The sequence below is a fragment of the Miscanthus floridulus genome, chromosome 18, assembly GCF_019320115.1.
Source record: "Miscanthus floridulus cultivar M001 chromosome 18, ASM1932011v1, whole genome shotgun sequence".
Taxonomy (NCBI): domain Eukaryota; kingdom Viridiplantae; phylum Streptophyta; class Magnoliopsida; order Poales; family Poaceae; genus Miscanthus; species Miscanthus floridulus.
In genome coordinates, this window is record NC_089597.1 from 119742550 (window position 1) to 119761082 (window position 18533).

At 41.9% G+C, this 18533-nt stretch overlaps 1 long non-coding RNA gene across 1 annotated transcript; it reads right to left on the reverse strand.

Annotated features, from left to right (window-relative positions):
• Window positions 1–10656: 10656 nt before the first annotated feature.
• Window positions 10657–16439, reverse strand: LOC136523131 (uncharacterized). The gene is made up of 3 exons (XR_010776122.1): window positions 16072–16439; window positions 12315–14733; window positions 10657–11216 (listed from the first exon to the last, which is right to left on the reverse strand). It is a non-coding gene; the product is annotated as an uncharacterized lncRNA (long non-coding RNA).
• Between the last annotated feature and the right edge of the window lie 2094 nt (window positions 16440–18533).

Consider the following 18533-nt stretch of genomic DNA (forward strand, 5'->3'; position numbering starts at 1 on the left):
CTAAGGTGTTAGCCCATATTGCTCTAGTCTCAGATCTACTTGAGCAAATTATTATAGAGCAAAGGCAAGATGCTTCAGAAATTCTGCATATCAAGAAGTTAATCATCGAAGGGCGTGGTCCTCATTTCAGTATTGATGATCAAGGTGTGGTGAAGTTCAAGAACCGATTGGTGGTTCCCTCATGTGATGAGCTTAGGAGAAAAATTTTGGATGAAGCTCACAACTCCAAATTATCCATTCATCCGAGAAGTAACAAGATGTATCATGATTTGCGTCACTTGTATTAGTGGTCAAATATGAAACAGGATATTATGAAATACATCTCAGGATGTGACATTTGTGGAAGGGTTAAGGCAGACCATATGCGTACACCTGGATTTCTACAACCCTTGCCTATCTTTGTTTGGAAATGGGAGGATATTTCCATAGACTTTGTTGTGGGTTTGCACCATACAGCAAAGGGGTATAACTCTATTTGGGTCATTGTGGATCACCTTACCAAGTCCACTCATTTCCTCCTGGTGGATACAAGGTATTCAGCCAAGAAGTATGCCAAGTTGTATTTTGATCGGGTTGTGATCCTACATGGGGTTCCTCTTACCATTATTTCGGATAGAGGATCAGTTTTTGTCTCTCATTTCTGGGAGCAACTCTAGAAATGTCTTGGTACTCGTCTCCTCAAAAGTTCAGCTTATCATCCACAAACTAACGGTCAGACAGAAAGGGTAAATCAAGTACTCAAAGACATGTTGAGAGCTTGTGTTATTTCTTATCTAGAAAAATGGGATGAATGTTTGACTTTAGCTGAGTTTTCCTATAACAATAGCTATCAAGAGAGCATTCGAATGGCACCGTTCGAGGCCCTATATGGTAAGAAATGTAGAACACCTCTTAACTGGGTTGAAGTGGGTAACCATGGTTACTTTGGACCTGATTTTATCAAAGAAGCAAGAGAACATGTCAGTGTTATTCAGAGTCATTTGAAGGTGGCTTAGGACCATCAGAAAGCATATGCGGACAAGAGGAGAAGATCCTTCAGTTTGAAGTTGGTGACCATGTGTTCCTAAAGGTATCCCCAATGAGAGGTGTGCATCGGTTCAGAGTCCATGGAAAGTTAGCTCCTCGTTATGTTGGACCTTATAAAATTTTGGAGCAGTGTGGTTCTGTTGCTTATTGTCTCCAACTTCCGGATATTTTGTTAGCAGTACATAATGTCTTTCATGTATTCTAGCTGAAAAAGTGTTTACAAGTTCCCAATGAAGTGGTGGAAATTGAAAGACTCTCTCTCCAACCTGATCTTTCTTATATTGAGCATCCTATCAAAATCTTGGATGAAAAAGAGAGTTACTAGAAACAAAGTGGTGAAATTTTATAAAGTCCAGTGGCAAAAGCATTCGGAGGACGAAGCAACTTGGGAGCAAGAGAGTTATATTATAGAGCATTATCCCCATCTTCTTCCTAAAGTAACGAGGTAATGGGTTAAGTAAAAGTTTATTTCTTATCCCTTTTTTCCATACTAGGCACATACATGAAATCTTGGGATGAGATTTAATTAAGGGCAGAGAGTTGTAACACCCTTGGTGTAACACCCTAAATCATTTACTAAAACATGTCATGAGCATCATGTTTATGTGTTAGTGTATGTGAAAAAATGTGTTGATCAATTTCTTGTAACCTAAAATGACTAATAAAAATGTTAAACGAAAGATTGATTCAATAGCTCATGTATATCAAGTAGGGTTTAAAACCAAATTTTATTAAGCAAAAATACTATAGAACATATGTGTGATAATTAAATAAAGTTTGAAGTACAAACTTTGTAGATGACAGTGAAATACTTGCTATCGAAAATTAATATTACTAGCTAATATTTCTACTAGCCTAGAAATTGCAAATTGAAATCAAGTTCAGTTCAAAACTTAGAAAAATTTCCAAGTTTGTCAATAGCTAGACATTGCTATGTTTAGCAAATTATTTTGAGAGATTGGGTTAAGGGGTGGTGTAGTGTTATAGCTCGATTTGCTAGTTTCATATGCCATCTTGAGTATGGTGAAGGTGGTTAAGGTCCAGAAGCAACCGTTTAGTTTTATAGGCACGTTAAAATTCATGCGCGACACGGTTTTGGGCTGGTTGGCCGCGTGGGCGCGGTCACCATGCTCGGACGTTCGGCATCGCCATGCTGGCTGTCTAGTGTGCATGCGTGCTGCCAAGTGTGGCCGGCCATGGCTGCTCTGGCCTGGCTATGGCCTGGCCGTCGTTGGCCCCTAGCGTGTGGAGCCGCTGCTGCTGCTTGCATAGCCGGGCGGTGCTACCGCTGGCCCCACCGCACTGTGACTCATCCTACGCCACGCCACAGCCACAGCCGATGCTGTCACCTCGTCATCATGTCCATGCCTCTCTCTGCATCTCTACATCCCTGCTGGCCTAGTGCGATGCCGCCTCTGCCGCGCGCACATGGTCGGGCTCGCCGTCGCCTTGTCATTAATGGCACTACGGCGCGCGGTCCACGTCGGTCATGAATGCGTGTGCCTGTCTGCTAGCTCCTATGCGTGGTCCTCCACAATCACATCGACCGTGTCCCGCCAAGGCGAGGACGAGCCGAGCCCACTTGCCGCGCCCCACCTCTCTTTTTCTCTCTTTCTCCCTTTGTTGCCACCATCGAGCCACGCCATCAAATTACCCTGCTAACAATCACCTCCATTCAATTCAGTGCATCCATGGGTTCAACATCACGTCATCTCACTGCTCGACCCTACCCAGTCTTGAACCGTGCACGACCAAGCTCCAATTTGGAGTTTTGCTCACCACCGTGCCGATAAGGCCGCGTCCGGCCGTGGATGTGGGCAGTCCTCCTACCGCCCATCCTGAACCAATTCACCTGCACCACTAGCATAGCGTTGACTCCCTCTTCACCCTACACGCTTTAGCCGAACCACTACTGCCTCCCCGTCATCGCTGACGTGACTGTGCCGTCGCGGTGCACCACCGCACGCCTTAGCCGCACGTGGCCAGCCCTTCTCCATCATCCTCTACCCCAACCATCACCTCGGCTAGGTTCACGGTAGTCTACTGATGCTCCTTCACTAGCCAGTTAGGTTCTTAGGTGCTCTAGATCGCCGAGGCAGCTGCGCCACCGTCGTGGATGACCGCGCGCCGCTACAGCCTTCCCTAGTCAGTCGTGTCACCCCGCACCACCGCTTAGCGTAGCCACTTGGGTCAGAGATGGTGATCGATCCGTTAGGTGGTCGGTCACAGGTCCCTGGTGGCCAGCGTAGCTGTGCTATGCCACCGACCGCCGCGTCGCTATGCGCTGGGTCATTGAGGGTGCACGCGGGTGAATTAGGGAAAGGCTAGGGGGTTAAGTGAGAAGTTCTAAGAGAGGGGAAAATAGTGTTAGTACTTAATTATAAATTAGGAGGAGTTCGAGGTCTCTTTTGCAAAGTCATCGACGCGCGCGAGATTCCTTGGCGCGGGCCGCCATGCGCGCGCTGTGTCACGTGGGCAGCGCGTGTGGGCCGCGCGGGAGATTTTGCTTTTTTCTTTTTCTAAGGAATTAGAAATAATTTTCTAATTTAATTTTTGAGCTGATCTTTGGTAAATCATATAAAATCATGTAGGTGTCTAAATATTGTGAAACAAATTTTGTTAGATTCCTAAAATTGTGCTTTATTTGTTAGTGTATTTAGTTCATATATATACATGTTGATACTAGGAGCTATTAAATCATTTGAGAGTGATTAATATTATTAGGTTAAATATTGTAGTAATTTTTATGGTAAATTGGTGATAGCGTCCTAAAATTTTTATGGTAACTTCATTGTATTATTATGTGCTCACTATAATTTTTGTAGCTTTAGAATGGACTAAGCATTAGGGTAGTTAAATGCTCTTTGTTTTAAATATGCATTAAATCATTAGTAGAAATAAATATATATCCTTCATTTGTAAAGCTAGGTGTTTGTTAGTTGAACCCAACACTTTGCTTGGTAAAGATGATAGTTAGCTTAGTACCTTAGTCATTAGAGCTAGCTTAGTAGCTTAGTATGTGTATTCTTAGTTTCGGAGTTGGTATTGCTTAATGCTTAGTATTGCATCATCATCGCATGCATGTAGAGAATAAGTTGGTGGAAATCATGACCACCGGCGATCATAAGTTTGAGGAGATCATTGAGGAGTATGAGGAGAAGATTCTTGTGCAGGAAGAGGTCCCGGAGCCACCACTGACTGACTCAGCTGACACCGCACCTGCCCAAGGCAAGTCCCGGTGCATAACCTCTTATATTTTTGATAATCACTGTTTATATATGTTATGTGCATTTATGTTATAGGAATTTTATGAAAACCACATACATAGATATATCTGTCCTATGAGTCTTACTAGTGTAGGTTCGAGTAGATGCTATGCTTAGGTTTTCGGTAGAGTGAGTAACCTGTCGTTACTCACAATAGGTGATTATTATTACTCTCATAATAAAATGATGAAAGGAAAAATGGAGGCAGGGTAGGGATATGGTATGGGTATTGGTGAGTGTAACAGGTTGTGTTTCACGGCCAACGGGGCTTAGCTTGGTTACACTATTTTCCTGTTCGTGTCAATTAAGGACCGTCCGTTGTTGTGGATGGTAGTCAGGTCACAGACTTATTATCCTGAGCACATACTTGCTTATGGAAGCGGGAAGGCTCGTTACGCTCTTGTCGTGGGTTTCGGCTCTTTTCAGATCTACTGATTAGAGGCGGGGAAAGGTGGAGGTCTAAGCACCATACTAAGACTGGGTCTCAAGTGTGGTGGCTTGGAGTCCAAGTTTAGACGGGGACATAAACCCTGTGACAGGAGTGAAATGGGTTGGTCTTGTTTGTGTCTGGGGTACAAAGGGGCGTGTGTTTTAGGGTACCCAGCTAGGATCATCAGTTCGTGAATCACTGTTTCTATGAGACGGTATGACTTGGCTATGGTCTAGCACCGTAGTAAGAACTGGAAGATGAAAGATGGTGAAATGCTTCTGATTGCTTAACCCTTGTTTGAAAGTAGAACATGTCCTTACCTAGAATGATTATCTAATGAATTAATCATGACTGCTAATAAACATTGATATTAAGGACGTACTCCTAGTAATGCTTTTCACAAACAAAAAGAAAACAGTAAACCCATATTGCCTATCATACTCCTTGGAGTCAGGAAACTATTCCCATTAGTCGGGTAAGTCTTGCGAGTACATTGTGTACTCAGGGTTTATTTTACCCCTGTTGTAGGTGCAGCTTGAGGAGTAGCTCTTGTGTGGAGGATTCTTCTGGTGGGCACAGATGGATCCTTGTATCATTTTAGCTATATGTTTATTTTCATTCCGCTATTTAATTATCGCACTCTGAACTCTGGTATTGTAATAAATAATTTCTAAGAACACTTATTGTATGAAATGGACTAAGTATTGTAAACTCGTACTCAATATTAGATTCTGGATGTAAAACATGGATTGTTTCGAGTTCTCCCTTGGGTTGTGCTCGACGGAATTGTTCGATGTAGCTCACTTTCGAGGTGCTTAGTGTCTAGTGGAAGACGAGCATCTCTGAAAACGTGTTATTTCGTGCGGTTCTACCATAGGTTTCTTGGCTCTTAGGTGGATTGAGGGGATAGTGGGACCCACTAGGTTGGTTGGATGACCCCCCTAGTGTGGGCCCACTTGGCTCTAGTTCCTCCCTTTAAGTCCTGCAGAGAAATACTCCATATACATGTGGAACTTGTTATTTTATAAAATATGCTCATGATATGTTCATCTTTCTTTTATTATGAGGATGTTGATGATATTTTGGATATTCGTCAACACTGACCTCGCTTGGCAAGGTAAGATGTGTGAAGTTGGAAAACTTATAGCTTGTTTAGTTTCTAGTGTAGCCTAGCCTGACTCGTCCTACCTGTGGCACTAGGCTCTTGCCGGCCAGGATTGACGCTTGCATAGAAGTTTGTTTGGTTGCTATTTGCGTTAGTGAAAGGTCCTAAATGGCTCGAGGGGGTGAATAGCCTATAAAAATTTTCTACAACAACACTAAGACAAAATGTTAGACCACTAAATAGCGAAGCGAATTTTGCGCTAGCACTACAATCGTTGCAAGCCACCTATCCACAATTCTAGTATGCTATGATCTCTAGTAATCACACAATGGCTATGTCACTAATTCTACCACTAGTGAGCAACCTTAGCAAGAGTAATTCAACTAATTACTTCTATGCTACACTAGAGCTACTAAAGCTAGCTAGGCTACCTCTACACAAGATAACACTAGAAATGTAAATACAAGAGAGGTAGGGGATTTTATACCGAGCCGGGCAAGTGAAAAATCAATCACAATGAATACCAATTGACACAATGATTTTTCATCAAGGTTCACTTGCTTGCCGGCAAGGTAGTCCCTGTTGTGGTGATTCACCCACTTGGAGGTTCACGCGCTAATAGGCATCACCCACCTAACCCACAACTGGGTACCGCACAACCAACACAAGATGGGGATCCACAAGCCACTAGCAATCCACTAGAGTTGCCTTTCGTGATCTCCCACGGGGAAGGCACAAGAACCCCTCACAATCACCGCGATTGGAGCCGGAGACAATCACCTTCCTCCGCTCGACGATCCTCTCTGCACCAAGCCCTACCGCTCGATTCCAACGGTCAAGTGACCTGCGCCAGCTTAGTTAGTTCGGACCGAACGCGCCTGTGGGAGATCAGACGCGCCCACGCCAGCTCAGCACAACGACCGGACGCACAGATGATCGACCGGACTCGCCCTCAAGCAGGGTCCGATCGTGGCTAATTTTACATCGAGAGGTTCAAGAACGTGATTTTTTAGACCGAACACGTCCGATATACCATGATTGGACACAGGTAGAGTCCAGTCCTCACATTCAACTGCGCACCTAAGTTTCTTACCACCACGTCATAAGGACCAGACCTAGGAACAGTGTTCCTACCGAGTTCGATTACTCCCCGCGCCAGAGTCCGGTCATCTCGGTAGCTCTGCCCGAGTCTGGGGCTAAACACCGGACGCGTCCAGTCACCCTAGTGACTAGCGTTTCAACTCATTTCACTTCACCCTTGCTTCTAAATTGCCAACCACAAAGTGTCTCACCATAATGCACGTGTGTTAGCATTTTCACAAAGCATTTTCAATGGTGTTAGTACTCACTAGAATCTAAATGCATATGCAATGAGTTAGAACATCTAGTGGCACTTTGATAACCGCATTTCATGATGAGTTTCATCCCTCCTAATAGTATGGCTATCTATCCTAAACACACTCACACCCGCTAGGTGTCTTGAGTGCCAAAACAAAAAGCTCCTATCAGATATACCTTTGCCTTGAGCCTTTTTGTTTTTCTCTTTCTTCTTTTCTAAGTCCAGAGCTTGATCACCATCATCACATGTCCACAATCATTACCATGGACTTCATCTTTGCTCCACCACTTGCTGTGTACTAACCTATCTCATATTCACTTAGAGCCAAAGGTTAGTACCTATGGTTTTATCAATTAGCCAAAACTAAACTAGAGCTTTCAATTAGCTCGAGTATAGGGAGGTGATGATTGGTTAGACATTTGACACGCACGCCTACTCTCTCACGCGTGCAGCATGCATGCGCACCACGCACGACGCCAGCCAGGCTGCGGGGAAATGCTTTTCGATTTTGTTTCCCGCCGGGGGCTCCTTGCACTAGCTGGGCCTGACTCATCCTCAAATGTAGGCATACAAACATCACAAGATTGCATCTCACCAGCCTGGTCCAATGAAGTATGGACAACCAAACAGGTTACCAACTGTGCCCTTTACCTAGTTCAACTAAGCTCCGTCGTTTACTCCAAATCCAGCACCTGACACATGATGCATCACCAACATCCTCTTACGAGACTCATGTCCCTTCTGCTCCATCAATGAAATCCTCTTATGAGGATCCTGTCCCCTTCCGCTCCATCAACGCGCTGGCTCTGTCGGTTGTCATCTTCATTTTCTCTCCCCATACGCTATGAAACATGAACCACCACAAAGTCTACAAAATCAAAGTTCTTTAGGGTTTGTTGATCTGGTGTCTAGGGCTTCTTCATCTGCTAAAGTTTGTGGCCACTGCAAATCTGAGGCTTCCACTAAATAATGTTATAAAACCAGAGTTTGCCTTAGGGCACCTCCAATGGCTAGCTCTAGGCTAGTATTAGATGCCACATGGAGGATGAATCGGTCAAAAACCTTTGAGCTAGCGGGAAGCGAAGAGCTGAGCTGTTTGTGTGTCCCAAATGCATGATAGTAGACATATTACTATATTTCTTGCTTGTTAGAAGAGAATATATGAATAAAGAACATTTTATATGTGGGACATATACAAAATGAAATGACATTTAAGAGTTAATATCGATATATGAATTTTATTATTGGAGGGTGACCTTATCCGACAATTTTTCATCAATGACAGGCAGGTCACACGGAGTTAAATGCCCAGAGCCCCGAACATGTTCCTAGGGCTCAAACCAAACAGCCTACATGCCGCTCACGGTGACTTGCTCACTTGCACCCTGTTTTTTTTCCTTCCGTCTCTGTGTTAGTTGTTGCCGACTATTAGACTTGGCTCTTTTTAATCTTGTATTCTTGTGGTGTATGTGTATCGTTTAGAAGTATAATAGATGGCTGTAGATGGGCTGAATTCTGAGGTAGATGAGAAAAGAAGAAAAGAGAAGAGAAGGCTGTAAAAAGTTTACAACTAGCTTATGCACGAGAACCAATAAACTTTGAGAGAGAAATTATATTCTAAGTGAGACAACTACTATATGGGTAGTCTGATAAGTGAGATGTAAATGTATGTACAGTCAGCTGAATGTTGTAATAATGTTAGCCTTGCTCTCAATTGAGTGGCTCATTTGTTTAATCTCTTGTAATAGACCCGTTCAACTTGTTTGCCTTGTTGTTCATGTGTAATTGTCACTAAGGTCTATGTATAGATTGTAGATCTAGCTAGTATCTATAGTATGTACATGTGATATTGTAGACCATAGAACAAGCGCTAGCTCGACGGTCAGTTTGCTGCTGTGGGAATGACCGGCCGTGAGTTCGATCCTTGGGATCATTCGTGTTTCTTACCGGGGCATGTCCCTATTTTTCCCCGTAGGCCCTAGACACATACGTGGAGCCACAGTGGAACGACGGCGTGCATGTCGTCTATGAGGCCTGGCCTGCATGTTGTCTATGAGGCCTGGCGGCTCGAACGGGTACATGTACCCGTATTTCATGAAGACGAAAGGAATTGTTTTACAACATCGACGAACTTCGTCTGCTTCATGCCCACTGGCAAGACTGTACAACACACTCAAAGGACTATATTAGGCAACTATAAGATCAAAAGATTATTAACCATTATCCAATTGTGTTTCAGGCTGCTAGAAGTGAGCTTATGATGTTTGTCTATGAGGCCTGGCGTGCATGTTGTCTATGAGGCCCGTGGGCTCTGTTGATCTCCAAAAGGATTCTTGATGTGTATAGGTTGTAGGTCTAGGGGTGTGCTTGTGTGGTGTGAGTGTGCTATGTAGAACCAACTGAGCTGTACCACGTAATTCACTATATTAGGCAACTTTTTTTCGCAAACGGGTACATGTACCCGTATTTCATTAAGACGAAAGGAATTGTTTTACAACATCCACGAACTCCAGCTGCTTCATGCCCACTGGCAAGACGCTAGCGTGCATATCGATCAGCTAGAGCAAAAGCCTAGCAGGTAAAACAGACTCAAAGGACTATATTAGGCAACTGTAAGATCAAAAGATTATTAACCATTATCCAATTGTGTTTCAGGCTGCTAGAAGTGAGCTTATGATGCTTGGACTGGAAAAGAGAAAAATGGAGTGTTATCCATGACCCTTCATGAGTTCCTTGATTAGCTTTCTGGTACATGCAAGTGAATGAGATACAACGAGTGGCAAAAGAACTGTAATCACTTTGTAATGGATGAAAATTTGACTATTTGACATAAAGCAGCTGCAAAAGAATTTCTTGGTTTTAAGTTAATTGCAAATTTGCTGATCAAAATGAAGAGGCCACGAGGCGACGCGCCCAAAGGATGCGCCAGTGTTCTAGGTGCACCTGTATTATTATTCATTTACTAGTTGAATGCACGTGCGTTGCTACGGGTAAAACATCTCATGACATACAACCAAATATATTAGAATCCTATGTCATCACGAATAATTAACATTAAAACCCGTGTATGTGAGTAGATGTAGCAGGATGTGCTTCCTCACTTCATAGTTACCGTGCCAGATTTTTATACACACAAATAGTTAAAATGCGAAGGACGGGCCTGGTGCAGACGGTAGAGTCTTACCGTCTGTGAACGAAAGGTCCCGGGTTCGAGTCACGGTCTCCTCGCATTGCATAGGCGAGGGTAAGGCTTGCCACTGACACCCTTCCTCAAACCCCGCACAGAGCAGGAGTTCTTTGTACTGGGTACGCCCTTTATATAGTTAAAATGTATGTAGGTGAAAAAAGAAAAATTATATACAAAGGATATTACTCACATTGCAAATGAATGTTTCTATCCTTTTGCCATTCCACGCATGCATTTCATCAAACTTATAGCATGCACATGTGAACAGCAGTAAAACAGCTAGTGCTACGCCTTTTCATGAGTGAGGACCTCTTTGTAGACAATATTTTCCGTGTATATACCATTTATTTTTGTCTTTTTCTTATCCTTCTTATCAGTGGGTGGGATATAAGTATATCATCAATATTGTTTGCATGGAGTGAATCATTCCTATGCAACCAATCATCTGTTTCATTAGGATCTATATTTTCCTTGATTGATACATCCTGACCATCTACCAATTGTGACAGCACATGAGAAACATCAATAGTAATATCTATATTATTATTCACCAACATTTATACTATGCAACCATTGGTAGTTTCGATACGTAGTTGTTGCTCCTTTCTTCTTTTATGGCCCCGTTCGCTTAGCTGAAAAAATAAGCCGAAACACTGTTCTGGTTGATTTGTTGTGAGAGAAAACACTGTTTCGGCTGAAAAAACAAGCTGAAAAAGACGGATTATAAGAGAAGCTGAAAAATACTGTTCCGGCTGAAAAAACAAGCTTCTTGACATTTTTTATTTTTTTCGTCCCTTTTCTCTTTGAGACATTGCGTGTCATCGAGCCTTATCCCTTTCTCCTGCGCTGTGCAACATTGCTTCCTGCAGTGTTACATTCATATACTATTGATAATCATTTATATAATATAAACAATACATTGAATTGAATATAATAATTGCCCTTCTATTTTAGTTATCTCCATTAGTAGTGTTAGTTTTGTCACCCAATGGTACAGGAGAGCCCCTATTTTCCATTGAAATAACCCACAATTGCCTTTAGTCTACCGGTTCCTTAAAAAAACAAAGAGACCATCAGACCACACCCATATGAGCTTCATGCCAATTTAGGACCAACACACGTGTTCTATTCTATCTCTGCCATCAAACAAAAACTCCAGAGTTACTGATGCATTCAGATACTATTTTTATCCAGTTACTTATTCTCAAATTCTCATACCCAAGCAATAGTTTGGAGGAAGGGAAAGAGAAATACAATGACAAACAGCCAAACACGCACAGAACCATGACTAAATATCTCAATCATCTAATGGTTGACTAAAGAAATTGTTATTTGCCATAGGGTATACCAGCAATATGGCAGGACCTGGTATGCATAGTCTAAAATTATGATATGGTAATGCAGGTTGAGGGACAATTCCCAAAAGAACAAATTCAAGGAGATATGCTTCCACAAAGAATTTGTACTGAGCCGGAGGGCATACCAGCCATATGGATGGACCTGCTATCCAGAGTCTAAAATAATGATATCGTAATGCAAGTAACAAATGCATCTTGGGGGATCTTATAGCATCCGAACAGACATGCTAGTGAACAGGATATAGTTAATCGCTCCATCAGATATGTTTCAGTCAATCAAAGTACAGGTTCCTTGTACCCCAAACTTTGGATACAGACCAAAGCTTCAGGAAGCAACAGATAAATATAAATGTCCTATAGCATATTAAGTTTATCAACTGAAATGGATACACACAAGCAAGCGAACGCACAAGTTGAGAAATTGACACACAAGCAGCTATGAGAGGTAGATGCAGCAGTGGTGATGTATCGAACCATCGAATAAATCAAAAGTCTGACCATTTCAATGCCAGTGAGCACAGAATAATCAGCACAAGCAAGTGTCACAGATAACACATATGAAACTGGTTCTAGAGAAAATAGATTCGGAGATACTTGAGATACCTGAGGTATGAATCAGCTTCTTCGTTTCTTCTCGTTCTTAACTTCTTGTTTTTTTGCAAAGAAATGAAACTGATTCTGAGTTTGCTTGTGTAGGTTTTCAGAGCTTGCATGAAGGTTCCAAGATTCAAAGCATGTCTACTGTTTCAAACAAGAACACATATTCCTATCAAAATAATGCGAAAGTTTTTTCACTCGTTCTTGAAGCAAATTCGGAGTTCTCAGGGAGACTCTATGACAGGAAAGGAGAATCACCTTAACCATTAGGCTGCACCCTGCAGCCATATTTCTGCAAGAAAATTTTCTAAACACTTGACCACAATGACATATATATGAACTTTGGAGCTTATGGCACAGATAAAAAAACTCTAACTTTGGAGCGATGGATTTGCGGTCACACAAGAATAGACCGAGTTCGGAACGATGATATACGTGATCGCCTAGAGGTAGCACCAATTGAAGAAAAGCTTGTCCAACATCAGTTGAGGTGGTTTGGCCATGTCCAAAGGAGACCTCCAAAGGCACCAGTGCATTGTGGAGTCCTAAGCCAAGCTAATAATATGAGGAGAGGTAAAGGAAGACCGAAATTGACATGGGGGGAGGCAATAAAAAGATATTTAAAAGCTTGGGATATACCTAGAGATCTATGTTTGAATAGGAGCACTTGAAAAGCAGCTATTGAAGTGTCTGAACCGTGACTTGGGGCTCTTGGTGGGTTTCAACTCTAGCCTACCCCAACTTGCTTAGGACTGAAAGGCTATGTTGTTGTTGTTGTTGTTGTTGTACTCATAGTCAGTATAGTGCAATCCTATTTTGTTATTCAGCAAGGACCAACCCTGATGATAATGAAAGAAAAAGAAACCATGTGAACTCTAGATCTAAGAAATAGGGCTAACCAGATAAGTAAATAGGGTCCCCAAGTACTGCACACAATAGATACAGGCCAAAAGGGTGGTTCTCAGGATCGTGACCCATCTAATTAATGGCAGAAACAAATCTGATATACTCTACGCTATGGTTCTTTTGAAGTAGAAACAACATCTTTTATTTCTGTGACAATAGAAAATGGAGATGCATAACCACTAAGATTTGTAAGCCATAAAAATTTTGCTGACAACATTGAAATTGTGTTGCTGAGTTACTTCTGTAGTTCACAGTTCTCACACCAGGTATATCATGACAACTACAGCATCACAACTCATCTAGACAGAAATAATCCAGTATCCCAGTATAATTCATCTCAGGAAGTAATCACAGTTTTTTTTTTTTGGTTTCTGTAACGATAGCAGAGGGAGATACATTTGAATGCAAATTTAGTTACAAAGGAGGGTTTGTCTTTCTTATTTGATTCTCTAGTACAAACTCTAGGTATATTAGGACGGCCACAGCAAATATGTAAGTGCATTGTTATCAGCACTGCACTTCATCTAAGATATATCAATCATATAGCTCAAACTTTTCACCAGGCTACTTCTGGAACCTTATCTTATATAAAACATATGTTGGGAACAAACCCAGAACCACTCAAGATAACCTTATAATAAAAAAAATACTCAAGATAATGAATTGTGTACCTCCCCAATGTCTAGGCTGAAGTGACACAATCTGATATCTGACTAGTAAACCAAAAACAAAGGTAACTGGCATCATATATTCATATCACATAATCACAGTTCCAGATATAAGAATTCGTTTTCATATTGAAATGTGAAATAGTAATGGTAACACAACAAGAAAGTAAGCACAAGCAGGAATCCATTCATTAAACTTAAGAAAAGAAGTTACAGAGATAGTACCAGTTTCTTCATACATTGTCAATTAACTACATGAGAGTAGATTGCTCCAATATTATGACCAACAACAAATCGATAGCACATAAAGTTAAACCTCGATAAAGACCTCAGAATGAAAGGGCTCCAATATTATGGCCATGCAACTAAATCAGTGGCATGAGCTAAAATACTGTTACCATTGCTATCAAGTGAAAATTTGGAAGTTTGCTATCGACTTGAATACGACGAGGCATATCTTTCTAGCTATTTAAACATCTGTTGAATATGAGACTCTGAATTTACTTGTGCATCTCAGAGCTCTGAACAAACTGTGGATTCAGTCTGAGCATCTCTTCTTAAGTTTGCATGTCTCTTTGCATTGTTATTGTTGACCGATCACGTATGACAACACAGGGCAGAATTGGTTTCAAACATAAGGGGAATGGCGGCGAAACTTACTTAGATGTACGATGTGAAGCACGCTGACAGTGTTAAGCACGAACTTTGACGATAGCAGACCAATTCTGCTACCTGATTTGTCACAGCCAACAAGAATATGTTAGGGACCATCTGCAGCACATCCGGCGTACTACAGCTCCTCGCAGTTGCTTGTCACTGCGGCCGTGAATGAGGATGGCGTCCTGGAGTTCCTGCTCGGAGGCAAATGACATGAGCTTATTATAAATGCTCATAAGTCCCAATTGACAAGAATTAACTGGACGATTGATACTTGATTTAATTTTAGCAATGTAACTTAATCATGTTTAAGAACAATTCGCCAAAGAATAAATCTATCAAAATATATTCAGGTTCGGTTAAGTTTTTAGATCAGCACATACATGTCAGTTGATTATCAAACTCAAACATGTAGATATTAAATAAATTTACAAAACCCACACAAGGTCAGTTAGATTCAGTAGCAACAGAATTACAAAAGCCAGGGCAAGTCCTTTCCTTGATCATTTCATTCTTGCACATATTAGTTGAGATGGTAAAAGCATGTTCATGAAACAACCAAGCACGCATGGTCAGGTCTCTGAAGAATCTCTCAAACTGAAGGTCAGGTTTCTGTCACTTGCATGTAACATAAACGGTTTGCTACTCGCTTCATCTCTGTTGACTGTTATTAGCATTGCGATTACATGTCTGACTTTCAGCTGCAATAGTCTCAAGATAAGCTATATGCTGATAAGATGACCGACTACAACACTGAAACTAAATGTTTTCTTATTTCTGGTTTTCCAAACTAAAACACTGTATCTCAGCTATTGGAGCCAATATCTCTAAAGGAGAGAAATTCATATTTTGCATTTGGCACAAATATAAATATCTCGGTGCCATGACTGATTATGTTTTACTAAATCCTGTAATTTCAGTGCTCAGACTTGAAGGTACCATCTCTTAGGCTGAAGGGAACAGTCATAATACCACTCCTAGCAGAAGCTGAAGAAGTAAAGAAAAAGCTGGAATCTTAGGCAAGGTTGATTCAACAGACAATTCACTTTGTTCCATGTCTGAACCAACAATGTTCTGACCCATTTGTGAGCATAAATCGTTCCATGAAACTAGAAAGATGCAATATTTTTCTAAAGGAAATCAATGAATACATCTTTTCTTCTCGAATTCAGGGAGCTTAGATACTAAACATGCTATTCATTTTATACTGCCCCTGATGTCCTCCAGCCCTATGATTCAGATATGAGATACATGTGGCTCTACAATTCTGCATTGAGCTTCTAAAGAAGCAGATGGTATTGTGCTACAAACTTAATACCAAAATCTGGATGGGCTGAGCTCTCAACCACATTTGCAGACCATTCTCATCCAGTAATTCTCACCCGCAACAAGGATTGTACTGCTTGCTAATGAGGACGAAACAAAAAAGTAAGACTAACTATGCGTGAGCCATCCTAAACCTCCAGCTAGGGAGACTGGAGTCGAGCAAGGTGGGTGAGGATTGAGGACAGGAGGGGAGCGGGATGACTCACCAGTGCCTTCCATGCGACTCCCTTGCAGTTGAGCAGCTTCCTGCGCTAATCGGTGATGGCGGCCCGTCGGCTCGCGGCGGCGGCGTCCTCCCCGTCGGCCAAGCGTCGTGAGGTCGGCCTTGACGATGGGGTTGATGACGTCGAGATCTCCGGGCGCTCGACGGGGCGGCGCGATGCAGCCCGGCGGCGTGGAGGCGGCGCGGCGCAGGTCGGGGAGCATCCTGGCGTCGTCGAGGTGGCGGCGCACGTCGGAGTCCTCAAGCTGCCGGATTTGGCGACGGAGGGGGTGCAGACCATGGGGGAGCGGGCGTGATGGGCAGCGCAGCGGGGTCGGCGGGGGAGGAGCGGGGAGGCGGATGGGGTGTGTGAGGGTGCTCGTGGAGAGGATGGGAACGATCGTGTGCGGTGACGGTTGTGCGGCGCGAAAACATGTAGACGCGCCGGCGCACACGCAGCAAGCCGCAACGATACGGAGATATGGTCAATCACAGGGTCAGTTAATTTGATATGCAATTGATAAGAAAAAAAAGTTTATTAGTAATTTAGAATAAAATATGCCAGTTTTATTCAGATAGTTTCAAATGTGCCGCTTTCAGGAACAGTCAAATGGAAAAATCTACTAAATAGCCGATACGAGAGGAAATCGGCTATTAGACCATGATTGATTTATAATAACGAGCATAATATACCTAGTCTTTAATGATCTTTTCCCTTGAGCTATCAATATGTATGCGTCAAAGATACATCATTGGTTAGATCAGATTTAATCAATGCATGTTGCAAAGCCAATGAATTCGATAAAAGATATGCCATGCAAACAATCGACTATTTAATATAAAAGGATCTACGGACTGTCTAGATCTAATTTATTACCGCCAGCAGTGAGATTCGACCGGATCGATGCAGCTACGATGACGACAATAATCTAAAACCAGAAAATCCATAAAACCGACTATATGTCAACAGGTTCATGAAAGCATGTCATATCTGTGAAAGCACGGGCGAATCAGCTAAAATAGCCGATGCATGCATAGCAAACAAACAAAGTACATATCTCGATCGTGAATAAAACCACTAATCGATAATCTCTAATCTAAAGTCTTACCAGTGAGGTTCGACCGAATCGATGCAGCTATGGTAGTGTCATTAGATTAGATCTCATTAACTATTGAGTTTATCCAAGATCGAAGCATGTCTTTAAATGCATACTATGCTTGATTGGAATAGAGATAAAAACAGTCGATCTAGCAGAATTAAGCCATCAATCATGAGATGCATAGTGTGATCAGATTAGAAGACGATCAATTTTGATGATATGATGCCGCTCTATCTCAATTTCAATCGGATGATTTGTTATGATTAATAGAACATTAACCATAACAAGATCGATAACTGGTGAATCAACTAAAAACATCAAGGAAAATCTTACTAATCTTAACCGATTCGATAACTGCTGATATTATATTAAATAACAAGTTATCTAACATAAGATCGATAACTTTGATCTATATTATGATTCGTAAGAGATCAATTAACTGATGCAGCCTTACAAATGATAATACAGATCGATAACTAACTTATACTAGAGCTCATAAGAGGTCGGCTAGACCGATGCAGTCTTACAAACAAAAGTATAAGCCATGACGATACTTACAGACAAGCCAGAGATCGACCGGATTGATGCAGCCCTGCTTGTTGAAGATCTCACCGAGATCTACAGTACTCCTACTCTTAAGGGTTGGCGTAAAGCTGAAAAAAAGTAATTGGTATTGATCGATTGGATGTCCTTTTATAATAGCCGGGGTCCAATATTTATACCCGAAACTTAAATATGAATCCTACTCAAATACGACTTATTACAATCTTTGAAATAAAAGAAAACATTCCTAGCTTAAGATAACTTGTACCCTAATTCATTCCCTTTTGTAGAGTTCGGCATGTTTTCCCCCGACGCCATCCGTACGTAGTCCGTTGATGTTGTCTGCTGACGTTATCTATAAAATAGTCGATTCTGACACTGCATTAAAACCAGCTGATATCGATTCTCATTTGATCGATCCCTTTATGATACAATCTTAGAAGCTCCGAGTTCCCACATTCTTTTTTTTCCCAAATTTTGGTGTAAACACATGCCCCCAATTTTGGGATAAAAATAGTTTTATTCCAAAATTACCACGTTTGTACCCCCGATGAATCCGTAGTCATGGATAGAGAATCTTGATCTGGAGCCTACTATCTGTCATCTTCACCAATGTCCCCATCGGCTTACGAACCCACACTTCAAGGCTTTATGAGAGCACTATTGCTTCACGGGCGCTTGGATTCAATCTTCTAGATCGACTATAAATATCTATCCGACTTTGGCGAGAGCAACCCAACAACTCAGTTATGTTTCTCTTCTGCTTGCCTCCTCGAGTGCTCTTGGCTTTGTTAGACCCTCCATGGTCTAATCCCTTACTATG